Here is a 24433-nt window from a genome sequence, read left to right as displayed (position 1 = left end):
TCTTTGCCCTCGTAGTTGCGTCTTCCAAGGACATGGCTCTGCCTTCTGTTGGCACAGAGCATCCTTTCTGCTGCCCTTGCCAGTGCCGTCAACCTGGCAAAGGACCAGGAGCTCTACAGGTCTCCAGAGGGCTGGTCTAATGGAGCCATTTGCCAGCTGGGCTCCAGGATCCCCCAGACGTGCCACAGAACCCCTTCAGGAGCAGCCTTGGAGGGAGTTGTGAGGTAACATGAAACATAACCCACTTCTACCAGGGCACCCCACCTTTATCTGTTTTCCACACTGGTCTTCAACGTAAGTTTTATTTTCTAAGAAAAAAACTCTCTGCAGAAAATTTATGGGTTCATTGGATACATTGATGCTTTTTCCCACAAGATTTCACAAGGTTTTCCTTGAACTAAACTCCTGTATCACCCTGGTCACTAGAATTGTCTTATGGGATCATAGCTTATCATTTTCTCTTTGACCTCATTTGAAGGCCATTACTTCAGGAATAGCCATATATGCAGGAAATACCTCAGCACACTAGTAAAAAATAGAGAAAGTTGTCCACTGTGTTTCTTGGTACCCTTGAAATAAAGATCATGGTAACCAAGTCATCTCAGAAATCTTACAACTACTGAGCCCACACGCCACAACTACTAAAGCCCGCACGCCTAGAGCCCGTGCTCCGAAACAAAGAGAAACCTCTGCAATGAGAAGCCCGCGCACCGCAACGAAGAGTAGACCCCAATTGCCGCAACTAGAGAAAGCCCGTGCGCAGCAACGAAGACCCAGCACAGTCAAAAATAAAGTAAAATAAAATAAAATTAATTAATTAAAAAATAAACCTGGGACAGGAGGGTTTGATTTTCCTAGTTTCCTGGCTCCTTCCTACTACTGACAATAGAACCCATCTTGTTTTGCTCCTTACCTTGGCTACTAGAATGCCCAGAGCTGAGATATTCAACTGTGCATCTCTCTTTTTAAAATGTGATTTTTCCATTATATAGTACTTGTGTATTTCCTAAGAATTAGAAAAAAAGACAAGTAAAAGGAAGCCAAAACCCAAAATTACTTACTGTGTTTCTACTCCCCAAAAAACTGTTAATATTTTCATCTATTTCTCTGGATTTTTTTATGTACAGTTTTCATGTGGTTTTTTTTGTAGGGTTTTTTTCTTTTAACATAGGTGAAATCATCCTGTATATAAACTTTATAGCTTGCTTTTCTTAACCTGATATCTAAAGATTATCACATTCTTTCTTTTTAAATTGAAGTATAGTTAATTTACAAGGGTGTGTTAGTTTCAAGTGTACAGCAAAGTGATTCAGTTACGCATACATAAATATGTTTATACATATATATATTCTTTTTCAGATTCGTTTCCATTATAGGTTATTAAAAGATACAGAGTATAGTTCTCTGTGCTACACAAAAGGTCCTCGTTGTTTACCTATTTTATATATAGTAGTGTGTATATGTTAATCCCTAATTCCTAATTTATCTTTCTCCCCTCCCCTCACTGTCCCCTTTGGTAACCATAAAGTTACTTTCTAAGTCTGCGAGTCTACTTCTGTTTTGAAAATAAGTTCATTTGTATCATTGTTTCAGATTCCACATATAAGTGATATCATATGATATTTGTCTTTGCCTGACTTACTTCATTTAATATGATCATCTCTAGGTCCATCCACGTTGCTGCAAATGGCATTATTTCATTCTTTTTTTTTTTTTAAGATGTTGGGGGTAGGAGTTTATTAATTAATTAATTTATTTTGGCTGTGTTGGGGCTTCGTTTCTGTGCGAGGGCTTTCTCTAGTTGTGGCAAGCGGGGGCCACTCTTCATTGCGGTGCACGGGCCTCTCACTATCGCGGTCTCTCCTGTTGCGGAGCACAGGCTCCAGACGCGCAGGCTCAGTAGTTGTGGCTCACGGGCCTAGTTGTTCCGCGGCACGTGGGATCCTCCCAGACCAGGGCTCGAACCCGTGTCCCCTGCATTAGCATGCAGACTCTCAACCACTGCACCACCGGGGAAGCTCCATATTTCATTCTTTTTTTATGACTGAGTAATATCACATTCTTAAAGGATGCAGAGTATTTCATCAGGTAAATCAGAGGTCAGCAAGATTGTTCTGTAAAGGGCCAGATAGTAAGCAATTTAGGCTTTTCAGGCCATACTGTTTCTGTCCCTACTGCTCCACTCTGCCTCTGTAGTAGGAAAGCAGCCATAGACAATATGTAAATGAGTGGGTGAGGTTGTGTCTCAGTAAAACTTTATTTACAAAAACAAGCTGCCAGTGAGATTTGGCCTGCAGGCTGTAGTTGCCAGCCCCGATATAGATGGAGTCTAGTTTTCATAGACCCGTTATCCATTTCCATATGTTAGCATTTAGGTTTGCCTTCAGTTCTTAGAATTTTTGTCCCTCAGACTATATTCCTGAAAATTGAGATGACTGTGCCCCAAAGTGCAGTGAGGATATTAGTGAGGCAAAGCTCTTGGTTCATGCTGTGAATTGTTTTCCGAAAGCATTCTCCCAAATTCCGCTACCAGCAGTGAAGTGAGTGTGCCCATTTCCCCAAACCCTGTGTGCCCTGGGCATCGTCCTTCAAGACATTTACCTCCAGCCTCCCGTGCTCCCTTATGTCTGGACTTTACTTTTGTCTGATGTTTCACGCCTTGGTCTGCACTTTTATTTTTTAATATTCCTCACTTTCTTTTTGGAAGTAGGTAAGATTTAAGCAAGCAGGGGTCAAGTTCAGGGGTCGGGGGAGCCAGGGAAGCACAGAGTCCTAAAGGTCCAGTGAGGGTGGCACTGGCCAGCAGGGCTGACAGCTGTCCTTCCCTGCTGGGTGAGGGACCCACTCTGGTGGGTGGTCACTGACTAGAACTTCCATCACCGTGGGTCAGGTGGGTGAGCGGAGATGAGACTGCCACGGGGAGAAAGGAGCAACACGGCAGGAGGGGACAAAGTGGATTTGGGGCTCAGACGACGCAGGCTTCCATCAGGCTCTGTGTGTGAGCTTGAGAAAGTTATTTTACCTCTCGAATTTGCCCAGTTTTTCATATGTAAAGGGGAAAAAACAGTCAACTGCACAGGGCTGTCCTGAGGATTCAACAAGAGCCTTAATACCAGACCCTTGCACAGTGCCTGGCACAGAGAAAAGACTTAATGTGTCTTTGTTAAGTTGACTTGGCTTGAATGCTAGGATCTTAGGAGTGATGGGAAACAGATCTATGAATATTTTTTAAAAGAGAAAGAGTTTGGATCCAGTGCACAGTACAGGGTGGGCCTTCAAAAAACAATTGATGCTGAATGAATGGCTGGAACTGGGAAGTCAAACAGCTCCCGCTTTGTCACCTGTTAGTTATACGATCTTGGAAAGAGCACCTCCCCCGCTACGGTGCTTCAGCATCCTTCTCTGAAAAATGGGTTTACTGAAGGATATTTACCTAGTGCTCCCAGATGAGAAAGCAATCATGGGTGGCTGAGTAGTTTGTTCAGGGTCTCCCAGCTGGTCTGCAGAGAGCTCAGGGTGCCCACCTGCCGGCTTGCTATGAGGATTACATGAAGCCAGGATTGTAAATTTTCTGGCTCAATAAATGTTCATTCCTTCCCTTAAGCAAGCTGGTCTGCCAGCCTGGGGGTATTGGCCAGGGAAACTGAGCACAGAGGGGGTCTGCAGCCACCACAGGGACTGGGACTGCCCCAGAGGCTGCTGTACGGTGGCTGTGAGTTGCTGGCACTGGCGCTTGGGAGGAGCACTCCAGGTGGATTCTCTGGAGGTCACCTCTCCCAGGGGACCATTTCCCAAGAGCTGTCTCACCTCCACGGAGTCCAGTGTGTGCTGTGGCCGAATAGAGAATTTGCCTTTTCTCAGCAGCCTTTTGGCTGAGAGGGCAGCCTCGGCTTTTCTAACAAGCCATAGCTCTCGTACAGGGATGCAAAGCCCTGCGGTATGTGGTAGGAGCAGCACTTAGCACAGGACGAGCTAGACCGTGGGACGGGCTCCATCACGCTCAGCTGCTGTTGACCTTGTTAGGCTTGTTATGACCACTGCTATGCACCTGGGCTGGGTATAGGGGGCTTTACCTCCCCCATATGACATCTGATCAACCCAACTTCCCTTCAAGGAAGGTGTGAGTATCCCCATTTTACAGATAAGGAAACTGAGGCAGGTATGGGGAGGTAAGTACACAACTAGTAGTAACAGAGTGACAGTATATGGCCTTGAATTTAAGTATCTGACTCTAGAGCCCATATTCTTAACCATTAGTCATATTTACTGCTCTTCATTGGACATAAAACCTCTCGGTGAAGCAGAAAGGGATTTTAGTCCTGAAATGACCAATGTCCTTCCTTCTGGATTTGTCTGACCCAGGAACGAGGGGACCCTAGATTCTTTGAGGCCAGAACTCCAGCTACTCTTTTGACTGACTCATTCATACTGGAGGCACAGTTATTACCTCTTTCCAGGGAGTATTTCATCAACCATCCAATCAATGTTTTTTAGGGATCTTCCCTGTGCCAGGCCTTGTTCACGGTGCAGGGAATGCATCACAGGTAATAATAATTACAACTAACCCTTACTATGTGCCAGGTACTGTTCTAGACACTGCACATAGATTAACTCATTTAATCCTCACAATCCCACAGATAGCTGGCATTAGCCTTTCCCTATAGATGAAGAAATCAAGGCACAGAGAGGTTAAGTAATCTGCCCAGTGTTCCACAGCTAATGAGTATCAGAGTCAGGATTTGAACCCAGGCAGCCTGGGGTCAGCATCCGTACATTTAATTGCCCCTGCACTGTTGTGGCTCACATAGTCCCTGACTCGCAGAACTTCTAGTCTTTCCTTTCCAACAGGCATGTTCAAATAGGACCAAACTAGCTTAATTCAGTTTTGTTTGCTAAGAAGCAAACTGGGCAGTGAGAATGAATCATCCTGGATTTATAAAGTGCTTGACATTATGGGGACAGTGGGAAAGAGTCAAGGTCATGAATGGGACCCTGGTCTATTTTCCACCATGGCCTTGACTGCCATGTGCCCTTTGGCAAGTCTCCTCACCTCTCAGCCTCCATTTCTTTATTTGCAAAATGGATTGTCAGTACCTGTTCTAACTGCCTCCAGGCATTTTTGTGAAGACCAACTGGTGTGGCAGATGGAAAGAAGATTTCAAATAGAAAAAAAAACAGGCACTGGGCAAGGATTTGTTATTGAACCAAAGTGAAATTTTGGTCAGCTTGATGAATGAATGAATGAATGAATGGTCCTAGCAGGCCTGCAGATTGGCTCCCTGGGTAACAAATGGCTCTCTTCGGGAGGTCTGTTGGAAGTTTTCAGAGTCTCATCAGGGCTCTCTCCTTGGCCATGTCCCATGCTCCTGTCCCTTGAGTTATTTTGCATCTAACTTTGTGTGAGGCTCCAAGACTGCTTTGGCAAACATTCATTAATGTCTGTTGGGAGAAAGGCCTTGTGCTAGACTCTGTGGGGACACTGAGATGAATTTTGAATGGTCTCTGCTCTCAGGGGCTCAGAGGCTAGGAGGAGAAGTAATAATAATATAATAAAAATGATAATAACGACAGCCAGCATTTACCACATCCCAGATAGTGTGTTGAGTTTTTATATGCATTATTTCATTTAATCATTGCAACAACTCCATGAGTTACTAAAACTTTTGTCCCATTTTGCATGAGGAACCCGATTTAGACAGGTTAAGTAACTTACCCAATTTCACACAACTCTGAACTTATAGAGCTGGGCATGAATTTGACAAAGAATATGTGCATACAAAAAACTCTATTGTAAGGTGGAAACTACAGCGTATCCTACTAGAGGGGCAAGGACAGGCCCCTTGGCGTTCAGAAAGGGAAGGGGGGCAGGAGGATGGTGGTGATGACAATGGCGATGCTGACAGTCTGTTGACGGTAACGATGGGGATGTTCATGATGGGAGTGGTAGTGACGGTCGTGGTGATAATGGCAGTGATGGTGGTGAAGAGGATGGCGATGATGACGATAACCCTCTAGTGCCCGTTTGTTGAGCTTTTCTTTCGTGCTAGGCCCTGACCTGGGTGCTTCCTACTATCTCATTTCATCCTCATAATGACTTTCCAATGTCAAGGTCATCATCTCCATTTTACCCGTGAGGACTCTGAGCTAGAGACAGGCTGAGTGGCCTGCCAAGGGCACGCATCCAGCCTGCGCTGGGCTGGAGCTCAAGCGTGCCTCACGGCAGAGCCATGGCTCTTTCCCATACCAGGGTCCCTAACCCGTGGGCCATGGGGCCGGGCATCCTGGAGATGCTCCATAAATACCTACTGAGCAAATATTGAATGAATGGATCCCCGAGGGGTCAAAGCCTTAAACCCAGAAGACAGAAATAACATGTCTCGAGTGAGTATGTGTAACCGTTATTTAAATAGATATAGCGGTGCTGTGATCATTAAAATACAAGTTAATCGTAAAGCGTTATGTTCATGTGGCTTTTGTATTGTTCTTTTTTTTTTTTCAATGAAAATATACTAAGTGTACAGTTCGGAGGAGTTTTGAGAAATATTTTCACACAAAAAGGGGTCCTCATGCTAAAAATGGTGGGAAGCGTCCTGCAGTACTGCATGTCGTGAAGTGCTTTGCCCAGTGTCTGGCACAGAGGTCACTCAGAGGAGAGAGGAAACCCACCAGGCTGGGGATTGCGAGCTGTGGCATTGGTCCTGGGTCTACAAGTGACTTACTAGACCTGAGCTGTCCCTTTCCATGGCTGTCTCTATGAGACCTAACACCAGCATCTAAGAGATTTCCCAAGTGGCTATGGAATGCTGGCATGAATGAATGGATAACGGAAGAAAAAAATGAGTGAATTACGACGAATGGTGCTCAGGGAGCCTGTGAGGGGATGTTTTCCCCAAGGAGTGCTTGAAAGTGAGAGGTTTTCAGCCAGAGAGCAGAAATAGAACACAGGGGGTTCAACAGGGGCCATTGACTCCAGACTTCCAGCTCTGTGAGTGGGTGGTTAGGCTACGGTGGCATCTCCAGGGGTGTCTGATCTTGACTCTGTGATGACCCTGTTGGAGATGGGGTGGTGGCTGGAGCTTGGCTGTGAGGCTCCTCTCAGCAAGGCTGTGCTCCTTATTTGGGGATGCATTTTTCAAACTCAAGTGCAAGCTGACAGATGGCAGTGGTATAATATTCTCACATTCTCTACTTCCCACAGGCCTCCTTCCAACACAGCCCTGCGAGCTCTTAAAAACCTCTGTCATATCTCGACCATGAGACCGCGGCTGGCTCTTGGCAGGTAAGCCCCCCATTGCTCCCTCACACCACGGGGCATGGAGCAGTTTCAGCACAGCCCTAAGACCACGGGCACATTTGTGGCCAAGAGGTAGGTGGGGCTGACTCCAGTCTTGGCAGGAGAATGGAGCCTCACACTCTACCAGGACTTCAGGACAAAGCTGCCAGATGTCCAGAGTCCTACAGCTGCCATTTCTACCAATGGCAGTATATGGCGCTAGGAACGTGTCCTGGGACAGAAGCCAGGGAACTGGTTCTGACACCGTGTCAGCCTTTACTGCTCAGGAAACTCTCAGGCAAGAACCTGCCTTTCTGGGTTTCTGTTTCCCTATGTGAAAGTGAGGGAATAGGATTCAGTGAACTGGACTCAGAGCCAGCTCTTCTAGCCTCTGGCCAAGGCCATGGGCTGGGAGGAGGGATGGTGGGGACAGCAGCTGTCTGCCACTTCCCTAGGGCTCGTCTCCTGTTTGATTGCTCCATGGACCTCCATGGAGAGCCTGGGCTGGGCTTTGCGTGTGCCGTGCGTGTGCATGTATGCATTTGAGCCCAGGACCTGTGTCCCTTCCAGCAAACTGTGCTTGAAGTCGAACTCAAGCATGGACAGTCACCAGCCCTGCACCTGCCCTGTCATGGCTGGACAGCACACCACGGTCCCTGTAGGCTCTGGTGCCCAGATGGGAAGGGCAAAGGCTGCCCACATGCTGAGAGCATGGGCAGTCCTGCAGCAGACTGTGGGTGTGAAGATCAAGCTGGGTGACGGGCAACACAAGGTGGGAGGCTAGGTTACCGTAACGGTGAGGCCTTCGTTCGTGTGGGAGTGAGTGCAGGGCCAAAGCTCATGGGCAGATCTTCAGGACAGGTTGGGAGAGCTGCCCAGGAGATGAGACCAGGAGGGCACTGAGGCCTGGAGAGGAATAAAGCACATCCTTGCCCTGAAAAAGCTTCCCATCCAAAGGAGGAGATGATGTGCAAATAGCCACAGTACAGGAAACCTGTGAAGGCAGGAGGGGTCCATTCTGTCTGGGTTTGGTTGTGGGGTGGCTCAGGGAAGACCATTTGAAGATGACACTTGAACTGGGCTTTGAAGGATGAATAGAAGTTCACCAGGTTAAAAAAAAAAAAAAAAGGAAGAAGGGCGTTCTAGGCTGAGGAGACAGCACGTACAAAGGGGAAGTGGCTGGGGTGTAGGCCCAAAGGAGGAGTGAGGAGAAGTGAGGCTGGGAGAAGTGGGTGGGCCTTTGAATGCCAGGCCAAGGAGCTCGGGGTAGGCCCTTTATGATCAAGGAAGGAAAGGAGATGGTCAGCTCCGTGGTGCCAAGAGAGGCCTCTGGGGCCCGGGGAGAGGCTGAGAGCAAAGAGGAGGGGCTTGTATCGGAACCTACTGAACATTGGTCATGGGAGGCCCAGGGCAGGACGCCCCTCACTGAAAGGTCTGTGCCCCACCGGGGCCCTTCAGGTCTCCCGATGAAGAGCAGCCACAGGGGCGCTGGGGTCCCCGTCCTGTGCCGGGGGCCTCTCCAGTGGAGGGCTGCTGGCCTGGCCATTAGAACCCCTCTTCCCGCCGCACGCAGCTCCCCTCCTCCACCGCCCCTGAAGAACGGTGGGCCGCCTCCCCCAGGACAGCATCATGTAAGGATGCAGCGTTGTTACCGAGGCCCTTCTCAGCCTTCTCCCGTCCTCTCCACTGTACAATGAGGAGGCTCCCCCGCTAGAGTTGTTTTCTGTGTGGTGGGTAACACTCCACAGTCGCGTAGTTTTACAGTTTCCTCTCTTGGCAGAACTCAGAACGCCTTCACATCTGTTGTCTCTCCTGGGACAGAAGAAAGAGTAGGCTCTGGGACCCGAGAGCGCTGGGCTCCGGCCCTGTCCTGTCACTCCCCTGGGGAGCAGTGTAACCGCCTGTGCCTCAGGGCCTTCATCTCCTAAATACCCACCTCCTCGGGTGGTTCCAGAATCAGATGCCAGAGCTCGTGTGAAAGGCCAGCTCGGTGCCCGTCACATGGGGAACTTATATTCTGTGCTGCTCTACCAGCTCACGTCCCAGTGATGGAGCAGGTGGCCTGGAAAGGCCTGTGGGTTTTTTGGTTCAAGGGTGGCATGAACAGTTCGTACCTGTGCCTTAACAGGCAGGCAGGCCCATGGACTTAATTTTCCTCTGAAAAGTTCATTCAGCAGAACTTTCCTGACACCTCCTCTGTTCCAGGCACTGGCAGACACTGGGGGCCCCGACAGGAATAAGATGGTCCCTTCTGCAGAAGGGATGTGTAAACAAATAGCAACACACTGTAAGAAAGGAACAGAGCTGTGGAAGAGGGAGCATGGAAGGATCACTAGGGATTCGTCAGATCAGGAGAATCGTGGAAGGCAGCGAGGGCATTCCAGGCAAAGGGGCCAGCAGGTACACAGGCATCACCGTGGGAAACCTCCTGCTTGGTGGGGCATCTGTGTTAGTGTTTACGATGACCTGCTCTGCAGAGCTCCCCATCACAGAGAAGCATCCAAGGAAGCCTGCACCTGCCCCCTTGTCAGCTCAGGAGGGTCAGATCCAGGCCAGGCTTCACAGTTTAAGAGGAACATCAGTGAGCTCTGAGATATGGCCAGATGTGCAACTTCTAATGCCCAGGCAGCAAGGAGCTTCTGATGCCTTTCTTTTCTTTTTGAAGGATATTTATTTTTTTGTGTTACGCGGGCCTCTCACTGCTGTGGCCTCTCCAGTTGCGGAGCACAGGCTCCGGACGCGCAGGCTCAGCGGGCATGGCTCACGGGCCCAGCCGCTCCGCGGCATATGGGATCTTCCCGGACCGGGGCATGAACCCGTGTCCCCTGCATCGGCAGGCGGACTCTCAACCACTGCGCCACCAGGGAAGCCCTGATGCCTTTCTTGCTTTTAGTTGAAGGCATGTGTTACCCACAAACTCAGAATTAGTCAGGGAAACGTTCTTGCTGTGTTTGTGCTGGGGCCTGGGATAGAGATGAATAAACATGGATCCTGCCCCAAGTACAGAGAAACAGGTGGACAGACCTTAAAGGCCCATATCACATATCTACAGATGCTCTAACGGGGTGGGGAGGGCATTCAAAGTGCTAAGGGGCCGTAGAGGAGGGGCAGTCAGAAGGCAGGAGCAGGGGGGCCGTCATAAGGAGGGAATCTGAGCCAGATGTTAATAAGAATAAGAATACTTATAATTAGACCGGGGCACGAACCCATGTCCCCTGCATCGGCAGGCGGACTCTCAATCACTGCGCCACCAGGGAAGCCCATAACTAATGATTATTGAGCACTTACTATGTGCCAGGCGCTGCTCTAAGAGCTTTATACGGATTTACGTCTCACCTACACAACAATGCTATGAGGCAAGTGCTGTTACCACCCTTTTTTACAGATGAGGAAAATGCACAGAGAGGCTGAGTAACTGTCCAAGGCACACACAGCTGGGGAGTGGCCTAGCCAGGCCGAACCTGGACAGTCTGGCCTCAGAACCCACTCTTGAAGGACCTGGCATAGCCTAAACACTAAGCACTCTCTAAGAACTAGAGGCACCAACAGGATTGGGACCATGTCTGTCTTGCTCTAGCACATAGTAGGCACTCAGTAAAAATGCGTTCACTAACTAGAATGCACAGATGCGTGGATATGTTGATCCCTGAAAGAGCAGGGACAGAAAATGGGCACAGGGATAGGCACTGCAGACAGAGGTTACAGCTGAAGCAAAGGCCTCAGGTACCAGCACATGGAGTTGCTTCGAGGCTCTGCCAGGTCTGGAGCACTGGAAGGCTGGAGGGGACCAGATAAGGAAGGCAGAGTTGGAAAGGGAGCTTCCCTGGCCAACCCTTCCTGTTCCAAAGACCTGGCACCTGCCCGCCTTCCCCTGCAAGCCTTCCCCACCCAACCTGTCCCACATCGAGAAAGGGAGGATGCCTTGACCTTTGTGTCCCCACACCTCTCTGTCACCCATTCCTTCAAAGGCTCCCAGAGGCAGGGGAGGCAGGGGAGGCCTGCACCACCCAGGAGGGGCTTAGGAAAGACAGTTTAAAACGTGCTCCTGTACGGGATGGCTTTCTGGATGTTTGAGGCTTCAGGGAGCCGGTGTTTTTCAAAGATCCTTCCTCCCTTCCTTCCAGCTCTATGGGCTATGCATGGGAAACTAGAGCTGGGACTTAGCTCTGTGGCTTCCTAGCTGGGCGCCGTTGGGTAAAGCGATTCTGTGCCTCAGTTTCCATCTCCATAAAGTGGGAATAAAAACAACAGAATTAAAGTGAACAAGGTTTGGGGAAACTCCCATTCAGATCGAGGCTCAGTGAAACGTAGTTTCTCGGCTTCCTGCTTTGCTTCAGGGGCCTCAGTTTCCTCCATAAAAGGAAGACTTGGAGAATGTTGTTCTTTCCAGCTTGACATTCTAGGATTCAAAGCTGTCCACCCTGGTGGACTAGATATACAGACACATTTACACATACATATGTGCTATATGACTATAAGTATATATAATTTAATCACTTTTATAAATTTAAAATGTATATTAAATTATATTTAATATAAACATATAAGTGACAGCATCTTTGTTGTGTTTTCTTCTGATTGAAAAAGTAATACATATTTACTGAGAACATTTTGGAAAGTACAGAAAAAGAAAAAGTTTCAGCCACTATTCCACATTTGACACTGCCTCTTAGATAGTCAGGGAATTCCTCTCCCACCTTTTTTCCTATGCACATACACAGATTTTTCAAAAACATATTTGGGATTGTACTCTGCATCCTATTTTTTCACTCAAGCTGAGCTATGGAGCCAGGTCTCTGGGCAGGGCTGTCGTCCCCACGCCCGAGAAGAACCAGAGGCAGCTGCTACCACAGCTGTTCTGTGCCCGCTTCCCTGCTCCTGCCTGGGCGGCCGGCTGCAGGCATCTGACCTTCGGATGTTCTGTGTCTCTGGCGGGTGCACATTTTACCCTAATTTTAGCCTAGCCTCTCAGGCCCGCTGGCCTTGGGGGCTGCACACAATGGACGGCTTATGTAGACAGCTGCCAGCAGTGCAGGAAGAACCGTCCCACCTTAAAATGTTCCCCATCACTGGCCAGTCCTCTGCTCTCAGAGAACAAGCCGGCTCCCTGTTCCTTCTCTCACCAGGAAGCGGCCAGTGTTGATGTTCCCAGCCCAGCAGGCTGGACCTGGTGGGCAGGTGGCCCACCAAACACATGGGCGATTGCTTCTCTGGATGGGGCCGTGTTTTTACAGGACAGGCTTGAATTTGAGCTGGAACAGCTGAGAGAGACTTCCCAAGAAATCGCTGGGTGGTGAGTTTGCAGCAGGGAAGCTGGGTGTCTGAAATGTCCCTGGGTGTGTAGAGAGAGCCTTCCAGAGCCTGACCTTAATGCTTTACCTTTGTCAAGTTTGTACAAACGTACAATGTTCTTTGACATCTGGTTTTGTCCTGATGACAGCCCTGTGTATTGGGTGACAGAATTCCCATTTTACAGGCAAGGGAACTGAAGTCGAGATGGGGAAGTAATTTGTTCAAGGTCACCCAGCAAGTCAGTGGCAGGGGCTCGAACATGAACGTGGGTCTCTCACCCCAAGTCCAGGGCGCTTTCCATTCACTGGCATCGTACAGGTAAGGGGTTCGACCAGGTTCATATACATCTGCTCTGTGTTTCCTTAGGTTTGGTATTGTTTTTGAAAAATGGAGATACTTTAATTTTCACCTTAAAAGTCATACGTGACTATTGAAAATAAATATACCTAGTTGGTCTATTTCTAAAGCACAGATCTGATCGTGGGAGATTCTCACTTCAAAATGTGTGATGGTTCCCTTTGTCCACAGAGTGAAGTCCACGTGCCTTAGCTTGACATCCAATCTTCACAGCTTGCTACCTACTCAACCCCTTCCCCACTCTCTCCCAGTCTGGGCTCCCCCAGCACTTAGATAGCTCTACCGTGGCACCAAGGTGGGGCTGGAAACTTTCCTTACGATCTGGCCCCTGAGCAGAATAGAGCCATGAGGCAAGAAACCAGGGGGTTACTCATCTCCATGTCCCTGGGGCCCACCCACGGCCAGACATGGAGCCAAGACCAGTAAATGTATTGGTCCCCAACCGACGGTCCTTCATGAGAAACTGGAGCTTTGATCTATGCTTAGAAGAAAGCCGAGGCCTGCCCGGCAGCTGCCAGCCCCATAAGGAAGTGGCTGCTTGGCCGGACTCCCAGGAGGGGCCTGCAGGGCCAAGTCAAGAAACACCAGCCCTGGGCAGGCTGGGAGGAGGAAAACGGAAGGGCGTCCCCAGATGTGTGCTGGAGACCACCCCCTTACCCCATGGCAAACCTTCCACCTCCACCCCCTCCCCTCCGCAGTCCCTTGGTGACAATACAGCCTGTGTAATACATCCGCAGCCCGGACAGTGGCTCTTTGACCCAAGTCCGATGCTCTTCAGGAACAATCCATAGGCATCACAGCTGCTCTGGTGGGAGAAAAGTTCTCTAGGGACTATCTTGGCTCAGTGAGGGCAGGACCCTCTCTCTCCGACTCCGTGTGGGGCTCCTCTCTGGGCGTAGCCCCTCAGCCTCCCAGACTCTGGGCTCTGGACATTACTGTGAGGGAGGCAAGGCCTTTAGAGTCCCACAGCCTCAGCTCCTGCCAGTCCTGTCAGTTACTAGCTCAGGGCTCCATCTCTCTGAGCCTCAGTTTCCCCATCTGCAAAATGGGACTAGTGATACCAGCCTTCCAGGGTTTTTGTATCTTGCAGGAAAGTGCTTTTCAAAAAGCCTAGCAGAGCAGCAGACACACAGTGAATGCCTGTGCTCCTTCTTCTGGAGGGTTCTCAAGGCCTCGAGAGCCTCCCTGAGAAGTGCCAAGGCTGCTCAGTGAGGATGGAGGTCTCTGGGGAGAGGTACTGGGGCAGGTTGTACATGGCACAGCAATCTAGCAGCTACCACTTCTCTGATTCTGACGTGGTCTCAGGGATTTAGCCAAAGACAAACATTTTGTTTCCTAATGAAAGCCCGTGGAAAAGTAGACTTTTATGACGGTTGTTTCACCTCACTTTCAACTTTCTAGGAAGATGTCTTTCATTCATTTTTTCGTTCATTTATTCATTCGTTCTACAAATGTCTCCATGGCCTTGACCACCTGCCAGATGTGGCAAGAGATGCACAAACAGGCCATGCAGGGTCCCTGCCTTCCAAGAGCCCACCTTCTCACTAATAATTGTCATTCAGGGTAAAAATGTAGGAATGACATGGGAAAGGCACAGTGTTGGGGTAGGGAGTGATCGTTTCCTGAAGGGTTGTTTGGGAAAGGGTCCATGAAGAAGGTGACACCAAAATGAGCCAGTTAGGAAGCACAGAGGGAAAAGACCCCAGTCTCCAAAGAAATAGAAGCGTAAAATTCCAAGAATAAACTTAGGAAGTCATTGTGGATTAGTCTATAAGTTAAATGAAATCCCAATTAAAATCTCAACAAAATTTTGTAATAAAATGATTATAAAGTACATCTGGAAAAATAAACATGGATGAATAGCCTAGAAAAATTCAGTGTTGGTAAAGTGTAGCTCAGTGGACCTGAACAGAGCACCCAGAAGCAGGTGTAAGTGAGCGTGGTGTTTAGAATTAGAGACCAAAAGGCTGATGATTCCTGACATGCCATAAAGACAACCAGTTAGCTATTTGTAGATGGAAAAAAAAGAATGAAACTAGATCCATAATTCAGTCCTCACATCAAAATATTTCCTAGGTGAAGAAAAAGCATGAAACCAGAAAAGTACTAGAAGAAAAACAATGAGGGAACATTTATGTCATATTGGGATGGAGAATGCCTCCTTAAGTAGAAAACTAAATCCAGAAATCATGAAAGAAAATAATTAAAGACCCCATGGGCAAAAAACACAATGATCAAGGTTAAAAGATTATAACAAGCTAAGAAAAGTATTTCAATTTGCAAAAGACAAAATGCAGGGCATATTAAGCATATGAAGGGTAGTCACCAGTAGTCAAAGGATGTACATTAAAGAATCAAGTTGTATGTTTGGGTGCCTGTTTCTTTTTTTAATAATTTTTTTTAATTTATTTTTATTTTTTAATTAATTTGTTTATTTTTGGCTACGTTGGGTCTTCGTTGCTGCGTGTGGGCTTTCTCTAGTTACAGTGAGCGGGGGCTACTCTTCGTTGCGGTGCGCGGGCTTCTCATTGCGGTGGTTTCCCTTGTTGCAGAGTACGGGCTCTAGGTGCACGGCTTCAGTAGCTGTGGCATGCAGGCTCAGTAGTTGTAGCTCGTGGGCTCTAGAGCACAGGCTCAGTAGTTGTGGCGCACAGGCTTAGTTGCTCCACGGCATGTGGGATCTTCCAGGACCAGGGCTCCAACCCGTGTCACCTTTATTGACAGGTAGATTCTTAACCACTGCACCACCAGGGAAGTCCGGGTGCCTATTTCAAAGCATGAGAAAACCTGGGGAAATGAGGAATGGGACACAGGGACACTGGAGCACTGTTAGTGGATTGTGAATTGATACATTTTCTGGAGGGGAGGTTTAACAGTATGTACCAACATTTTCAAATGGGCATACCCTTCAACTCAGCAGTCCACTTCTAAATAGGTATCCTAAGGAAACAATCAAAAAGTGCCTGGAATTGTATGTATAAGAAGGCAACAGAGCACAGTGGTTAAGAGTGAGGCATCAGAGGTCAGAGAGACCTGGTTTTATGCCATGTGACCCTGGAAGAGTTACTTAACATCTCTAAGCATCAGTGCCCTCAACTGTAAAGGGGCCATAATAATAACACCACTTTCATAGGCTCGTTGTGAGATAACATTCAGTGACATGATACTTATAAAATTCATAAATATGATTTATATAAATGTAAATTTATCTGTATACTTGTTTATAAATAAAATTCAGTGAGATAATACTTACAAAACTCTTAGCAGAGGGCTGGGCCCATAGTAAGTACTGAATAAATGTGGCTATTTTATTATTAGCAATAAGGCTGTTTATCTTAATGTTGTTTATAATAGTGAATAATCGGAAACAACCAAATTGTCCATCAGTAGGTTAATAAGTAAAAGAATGCTCATGGAGATGCAGCCATCTAGAGACCTGTGTTTATGGGTCTGGAAAGGTGTTTTTCACATAATAGTGTGTGAATATTTTTTAAAAGGTGTCAAAAGAATGTGGAAGGTATGTTCTAAATGGTATACATCTGTGTATCTAGAAAAGTACTGTTCATTCTTGTTATTAACAGTAGTTAAGTTCTATAAGGCTCCACAAACACTGAATTTATTTTGTGAGCACTGAACCGTTGTTCCTAGGAGAAATACAGCATTGGTGCCTGCGAGCCTCTGGTCACAACTTTCTTGTCAACCTGTCAGTACGTAACCTTGTTGTATGTGTGTTTCTATCAAAACACCTTATTTAATATATACTGTTGATTCATTAACGTTGCACTCATGGCCAATAGCCCTGTAAGTCTTGCCTGAATGAAGCGTATCTAACACATGTGTTGTCTCTGTAAGGCACATCATAGTGAAATCACTGACAAAAAGCACAAAAATGCAAACATCATGATACTAAATAGACTGTAAAAAGGACACTTGTTGACATAGAGGAGCTGAAACAAGAAGGCAGTGTCGATGGACATCTAGGTGGCTTCCACGTCTTGGCTATTGTAAACAGCGCTGCAATGAACATTGGGGTTTATGTATCCTTTTGGACCATGTTTTCCTCCATGTATATGCCCAGGAGTGGGATTGCAGGATCCTGTGGTAGCTCTATTTTTAGTTTCTTAAGGAACCTCCCTACTGTTCTCCATAGTGGCTGCACCAATTTACATTCGCATCAACAGTGTAGGAGGGCTCCCTTCTCTCCACACCCTCTCCAACATTTGTTGTTCGTGGATTTTTTCACGATAGCCATTCTGACTGGTGTGAGGTGATATCTCATTGTAGTTTTGATTTGCATTTCTCTAATAATTAGCAATGTTGAACATCTTTTCATGTGTCTCTCGGCCGTCTGTATGATTTCTTTGGAGAAATGTCTATTTAGGTCTCCACCCATTTTTTGATTGGGTTGTTTGTTTTGATGATAGTAAGCCACTTGTGGGGAGACTCAAATCTTTTGCTCTGCGCGTGTCTGCAAATGACCACAAAAGCGCCATGAGCATTGATTTCAGGATTGCAAACCAACTTAGTGAGTAGGTGAATTTACAAATGCAGAAACCTTGAATAATGACAATCAACTGTATCTTTAAAAAGATGGTCATGTTAATGGTAGTTACCTGACTGTCAGCGTGAAAGGTAATTTTCCCCTCTTGCTTCCTTGAACTTAAAATGCTTTAACTTTTTTATGGTGGGCATGTGTAAGTAAAATCAGGCAAAGCAGTAAAGTTCTTTTCATTTTGGGAAGAAAAACTTGTCACTGATGGCTTTCCATTGTCAAGATAAAAGCCAAACTCAGTAGAATAATAAAAACAGCTAATAATTTTAGATAATGCTTACTATGCACCCCACAGATTTCTAAGCCCTTTATGTATATTAATTCATGTACCCCTCACCAAAAGAGATAGGTACTATTATTATATCACCCTCATTTTAAGGTGAGAAAACTAAGGCAAAGAGAGGTCAGATAACTTGCCCAAGGTCAGAGCTAGTGAGAAGCAGAGTTCAGATCAGAACCCAGGCAGTCTGGCTCCAGAATCCATGCTTTCAACCAAAATTCTGTGAGTGCATGCTCAGTGCCTAGCCTGGCTCTGGGTCGCAGAGATGCCCAGGAGAATCTGACCAAGAGACTTGCAGTCTGGAATGAGGGCAGCAACAAGGATGCACCAGCACTGTCGGCTCGTGGCCGGGCGGTGGGGTGCTTCCCGGCCCAGCCTGAGGGCTCAGAGAAGGTGGCATGCTTTAGCTCAGTACTCCAGGCCCCTCGAGTCTGGCTCCCCTTCCTTTCTCACCTTCTTACAGGCACACCCTCTCTCCCACCAGGGCATCCCACTCACAGCCACATGCAACCATCCCCCTCTCTGAAGGAGCTCAAAAGTCATCTTCTTGGGGCTTCCCTGGTGGCACAGTGGTTGAGAGTCTGCCTGCCAATGCAGGGGACATGGGTTCGAGCCCTGGTCTGGGAAGATCCCACGTGCCGCGGAGCAGCTAGGCCCGTGAGCCACAACTACTGAGCCTGCGCGTCTGGAGCCTGTGCTCCGTACCAAGAGAGGCCGCGACAGTGAGAGGCCCACGCACCGCAACGAAGAGTGGCCCCCGCTCGCTGCAACTGGAGAAAGCCCTCGCACCGAAACGGAGACCCAACACAGGAAACATAAATAAATAAATAAATAAATTTAAAAGTCATCTTCTTTCTCAACATCAGGAAGAAGCGAGGGCTCCTTCCCCTGATCACCGCTCTATTTTGGAGCCATTGTCTCTACTCATCTGTCTATCTACCCCCTGGAATGAACTTGTCTCATTTCATCTATCTGAAGCACAGTTGCTGTTGAAGGCTGCCGAGGCTCTGGAGGACTCTGGAGGGCTGCTCTGTCTGCCCTGGAGCCTCTGCGACCACAGGATCGGGTGGTGGAGCTGACAGGGCTGTGAGACCAACGTTACGCAGGGTGTTGTTTCTGTGGCTTCTGAAAAACCCCCCACCCCAGTGGGAGAGACTAAGAAAGGTCCCATTCAGCTTCTCTTGGCATTTCCAAGGGAAAGGATGGGGTTTGGATTGGCTGGGCTAGGGACATCTTTTCTAAAATAGCCTCATGCATATTCAGCTGCTCCCTGAAATAGTCGGGTGGCTATTTTAAGCGGCTTCTACTCAGATGCCCACACATAATGGCATCTACCTTGAGCGTGTAAACCAGCAAGAAGAAAAGAAAAGGGTATGAGAGGACAGTGTTAGGAGGCTTTTGATGGATTCCTACCACTCCTCCCCCACCCCTTGGTGTGTTTTCCTCTTGGGGACTCTCTTGCATGAAATTGAAAGTCATGGTTACTATGACAACTCACTGGAGGAGTTTTCCCATCCAGTGACCTCACCCACCCGGATCTCAGAAGGCACAACTACACCAGGACAGCCATCACTTAAAGCACAATGACGTTAAGTCCATGACAGAAGTTGGTTAGTTTACTCCTGAGAGAGTCCCTTAGTACCCATTTCCTCATGCTTTGTACACAGTCTAACAAGTTCCCAGCAGATTAGAAGTAGAGGCAGTGGGAGGGTAGAGAGACCCTAACAGCAGGAGGTTGAGGTTACAACAGACAACCCAGCTGTTAGAGTAAAGAGAGAGCAACTCTATAAAGGACACATTTATTAACAAGTATGTACTGAGGCATCAATGTGTACCCTGTTTGCTGGGGAAATAAAGATAAATAAGGCACAGGCCATGGGATGAACAGGTAAATAAACAATCGTAAGTGTATTTATCTAAACTCTAACTTTGTTTCCCCCGAAAAAGATTCAAAAAAGAAGATGGAAATACAATGTTATAAGGGCTGAATTCAGAAATACAATGTCATAGGTGCCAGGGTTGAGGTAAGGACACTGGATTTGCAAAGGAAGGAAACAGATCTGTCTGAGGAGGTTGGGAAGGTGAGGCTTGGGCAGAGGGATAAGAGCTCTTCGAGGACAAGCAGGTGATGGCCTCTGCTCAAGGTGGCAGGCACAGCACGTACAAAGGAGCAGAGGTGGGACTTCCAGCTTAGGGTGTCTAGAGCGTGATGCTGAGGGGGAGGAAGGGGGAGGGGGAGAAAGGGGGAGGGGGGAGGAAGAAAGGGAGACCATGAGAGAAGAGGTGGGAGAGGTCTCAGAGCCACGTCTCTGGGGCCTTGGAGGCTCTGCTCTATTAGAAGAACTCTCTGGGGCTCTTGTGTGTTTGGGCAGAGATTCCTACCCACTCCAGTCACACCTGAAGGTCTCCCTGTGTCATGACATAGCACGGTGATTGGAAGAAAATGAGATTATGTTAAAAGCTTCACAGGGAGAGGTGTGACTATTAAGAATGAGATGAAAGTTCATTCCAGCTTCTCAGGACATGCATCAGAAAAATAAAATGAACAGGGAGGCTGGAAGCCTGGGCCCCAGCAGGAGGGTAGTAATGAGGAACAGCTGACTCGGGGCCCTGGCCCTCAGCCAGCTCAGCTGCATGTCAAGAAGAAGAGATGGCTTACCTTTATATGTCTGAATTTAGGTTTATGTTGCCCCATAGTTACCCAGAAAAGACTCTGCTTTGTTTAGGGCAGCCTGGGAATGGTGGGAAAGTGTGTGATACCGTTCAGAAAGATGGTCACTCAGAGGGGCTGGAAAAGAGCGATAGATGCTTAAGGAGGGAAGGCATCCTCTCTGGAGGACACCTGTCCAACAAGGCCCGACCACACGTTACATCTCAGTTGGCTTCTTTGGAGGCTTCAGGAACCATCAGCAAGAATCCCGGTGCCCAGAGGTGCTGCATGTCTGTCCTCTTCCTGCCTTGAGTTCCTCCACGTGCATGCAGCTTCTTTATTCTTCCCTTGTTTGTTCATTGATTCATTCCTTCATTCCCTTGGAGCTACAGACTGGGAAACTGCGGGCATAGATGATGGTTGTCTCACTGAATTTTCAGGGAACTGTGAAAGCCCTGAAGTTATAAGAGAATGAGTGCATATTCTGTGTTCATTTTCTGAGGAGATAGCGCGTAGCTCTCAGCAGATTCTCAAAGGGGCAGGTGACCCCAAAAAAGGTTAAGAACCACTGATAGAGATGGGTATTGTTTCATTTTAAAACGAATGATTTCACCTTTTGGTAGACGGGCAGGGCAAGGAGGTGCCAAACGAAATTCCTAGTTCTGTGGCGAGCTGTCTCAGATGATGAAGTGACACTGGGGACTCTGCCAGTGTCCCCGGCATCGCTGTGCACCCAGTGCGTGTGCTTGCTGCAGCTGATCCAGTCCCAGAGGCCTTCCAAGCACCAAGGGAGGGCAAGATCCCCAACCGAAGACTTCTCTCTGTTTCTCTCTCTACCCAACCACAGTCTCTCTGTAAGGCCCCTTTCCGGCCTGTGCTTGGTAGAACGTGCAGAGGTCCTCCTGGTTTGGGTAGATTTAGAAAGCTGGAAGAAATCTGAGAAAGGAGAAGGCATATGAGCTGGAGTTGCAGAGGTCTGAGGTATTGAATAAGGCTTTGAAGGGAAGGGGCAGCTGAAGGGTATTGATCAGTTATAAAAGTCAGGTTGTGTCAACCTGGCAAGCTTCCAGTGATTTCCTGTCTCTGAGTAAAAGCCAGAGGTCGCATAAATGCCTTCACAGGCTCCGGTGACGTGGCCACCAATAATAACTTCTCGTACCCCATATCCTCTGGCCTCTATACTGTTCCTCAAACTCTGGCCTCAGGGCTTTTGCACTTGCTGTTTCCTCTGCTGGGAAAAATACGCACAGGGTTCACTCCCTCACTGCCTTCAGGTCTTTACTGAAATGTGTCCTTCTTGGTGAAACTTCCTCTGGTCCCTATTTAAAATGGCCATGCCTCCTACGGCCACCGCCCCATTCCCTGCTTTGCTTGTCTTGATAGCATTCACATGACATTGTCTATACATCATTCCCAGTGCCTGGAACAGCGCCTGGCCCAAGGCAGATGCTAAATTAATATTTGTGGAATGAATGAATCGATGCTTACCGTGCTCTGAGCTAGTTGCTTTAACATACTGTAATCTCATAGGGTCCTGTAGTAACTCAGCAGGGAGGCTTTGAGTCTCCCTCTTCACAGATGACAACCAGAGACTCATAGCAGCTTGGAACCACTTCCTGGCTCTGGGGTCAAGAAGCTCCTGCTCTCTGTTTGTTCCCCGCCCCCACTCCTGGAAGCCTTTGATACTGCTTTCCCCAGGGCTCCTTGAGCCAGACAAGAGGTCGGGTTTGTACATGGTACAGTCAGTTGTTGAAAGTCCACAGCAAACTCTCACGATCCAGCTGTATCCAGGTCAGACAGTGTTTGACATGTCCTGGAAGTGGCCAGTCAGTCTTATCAGTAGCAAAGTAAAGGAGAAAAGAAAACAACTTTCTAGGGCTTTTAATGGATTCCTACTCTTTATTGCCATCCTGTAATGTGTCTTAAACATCAGATCACTTTGCTGCAAGAGATTACTTAAACGAGGACTTTGCTCTTTGAAAATAGAGCCCAGAACCCAAAAGTAAGCCCAGAAATGTGTCAAGATAGACGCAACATGAGGCCACTTCCATGTACATAAGCCGGTTCTTTTGCTCGTAGTGGAATCCATTGGTGCCCATTTTCTTCATAATTCTAACACACGCCCAGCCTGTGGGAGTAGCGGGTATGGGAAGATGGTGAAACAGGACACGGGCTGCATGGATGAAGGGAGAGCCACACCACAAACCCCCATAGGTGCCCTGTGCTGGTTATTGAGGTTTACAAATATGACACAGAACGTGCCTTTAAGGAGCTTGCAATCCAGCTAGAGAAACAGATGGAAAACAATTAAGTGTATTTATTTATTCAAATCTCCCCTTGCTCCGACAAGGATTCTAGGTAGAAATAGGAAATATGATATAGTAATATGCTGCTATTGAGGTGGGGATGGGGGCTCACAAAGGAGGGGATGCTCCCTTCTCCCTGGGGAGTCAGGGGGTCTCAGAGACAGCGGTGCTCGTCCACTTGGTGACCCGGCATGTGGCCTTTGTCGCTGGAACATGGGGCAGACAACCCTCCATCCAATGTATGTGCTGTGAGCCGGTCCTGCCCCTTGGGGAACTTCTAGTCCAGTGAAGCAAAGACCTGTGATGTATCTACAGTGCCTCCCTCCTCCTCTGTTCTCAGAGTATGGAAAGCCCCCAGGCTAAAGAGGCTGTGGCATTTCCTGTTGGTGGCCGATGGGCTTGGTCCTCCCGGACCCTCAGCTTCAGGCTGCACTGATCACAGTTCCAATAGTAGCTCAGGTTGCAGGGGTAACACCTCGCGTTCAGACAGCACAGCACGGTTTGCAAAGCTCCAGGGCATCTCATTTGTTCCTGCGTGCAGAAGGCCAGGAGAGAGCCAATTTCCAGGGAGTGGATGGGACCACAGAGGCTCAGAGATTCCAAGTTTCACTCCCAGGAAGTGGCAAGAGCCAGGACTGGAATCCTGGGGGAGGGGGGAGAAACCCTGCCCACACAGGCATGTAGCTAGTGGTGCGAGCACCAGCAAGGGACCACCTAACAGCAGGGGAAGGTGCCGTAACTGGCGGGGAAACACTTGGGCTCTGGAATCAGATTGAACCAGGTTCAAATCCTGCCTCCACCAGCTGTGAGCTGGGTGCCCTCACCTCCCTGAGCTTTGGCCATCTCACCAGGTAACTGAGAACAATCTTACCTATTATACTTCGCAGGCTTGCCGTGAGAGTTAAATGAGATGATGCATGGCAATCCACCTAGCAAAGGCAGCAATGAGAAGGGCCACCCTGCATGGCTTAGTTTGTGGCAAGCTTTACATGTATTATCTCAGCTAATCCTCCCAGCAACCGGCAAAATAGGTAGGATCATAGTTTTTTACAGATTTACAAAGGCACTGAGTTAACCACAGCAGTCAGAGACAGCAGCTGATGAACCCTGAATACTGGCTCCAGAGCCCCGGTTATTAAACATGAGGCTGTAATTCCTCTTCATCTCATTTCACTCATGAGCCTTTGACCCACACAGTCTCGGCCACTTGCCAAGTCTGTGGAAGTGACCCCCTGACCCAGCAGGAGGGAAGCACCATGGGAGACCCTGGAGAGGTCAAGTGAGCTTGACTATGGAGGAAATGGTCAGCAGCTGTGGCCTTGGGAAGGAAGGGCTAAAAGGTCACGGGCACCAGGCAGAGCCGCATGGCCAAGGTGGTTGGTGGCTTTGGACTAACAAAGCGGTGACCTGGAATCCAGCGGGCTGGGCTTCCCTTTCCCACTTCCTTCCCGTGCCGACCGTCCCACTGAGTCACCTCCAGGAAGTCGGGGCGCTGAGGTGGAGAGAGGGGAGCCCTGGGTCCTCCTGCGCCCTCGCTGCCACCTCACCACGTGACCCTCAGGCGCCCGCTTCCCCTTGCCTGGGCTTGGTGTCCACACCTGTCACACAGGGGGCCTGACTAGATCTCCCAACTCAGGCAAAGGGCTTTTTCAGAGGGCAGTGCCTCCTGGAAGACAGCTCAGGACCAAGGCCCTCTCAGCTGGTAATCAGTTAGGGATTTAAC

The 24433-nt window shown here is 48.3% G+C and overlaps 1 protein-coding gene across 2 annotated transcripts in view; it reads left to right on the top strand.

The window, feature by feature from the left end:
• The window catches only part of HIVEP3 (HIVEP zinc finger 3), a 399349-nt gene that overhangs the window by 226043 nt on the left and 148873 nt on the right, over positions 1-24433 (top strand). For both annotated transcript variants that reach the window (XM_024744746.1, XM_024744745.1), the window contains exon 2: positions 7199-7279. The gene's annotated coding sequence lies outside the window, so the exon portion shown is untranslated. The remainder of the gene's footprint in view (positions 1-7198; positions 7280-24433) is intronic.

The sequence above is a fragment of the Neophocaena asiaeorientalis genome, unplaced genomic scaffold (assembly GCF_003031525.2).
Source record: "Neophocaena asiaeorientalis asiaeorientalis breed wild unplaced genomic scaffold, Neophocaena_asiaeorientalis_V1.1 scaffold478, whole genome shotgun sequence".
In the NCBI taxonomy this organism is placed as follows: domain Eukaryota; kingdom Metazoa; phylum Chordata; class Mammalia; order Artiodactyla; family Phocoenidae; genus Neophocaena; species Neophocaena asiaeorientalis.
This window is presented reverse-complemented; position numbering and strand designations above follow the sequence as displayed.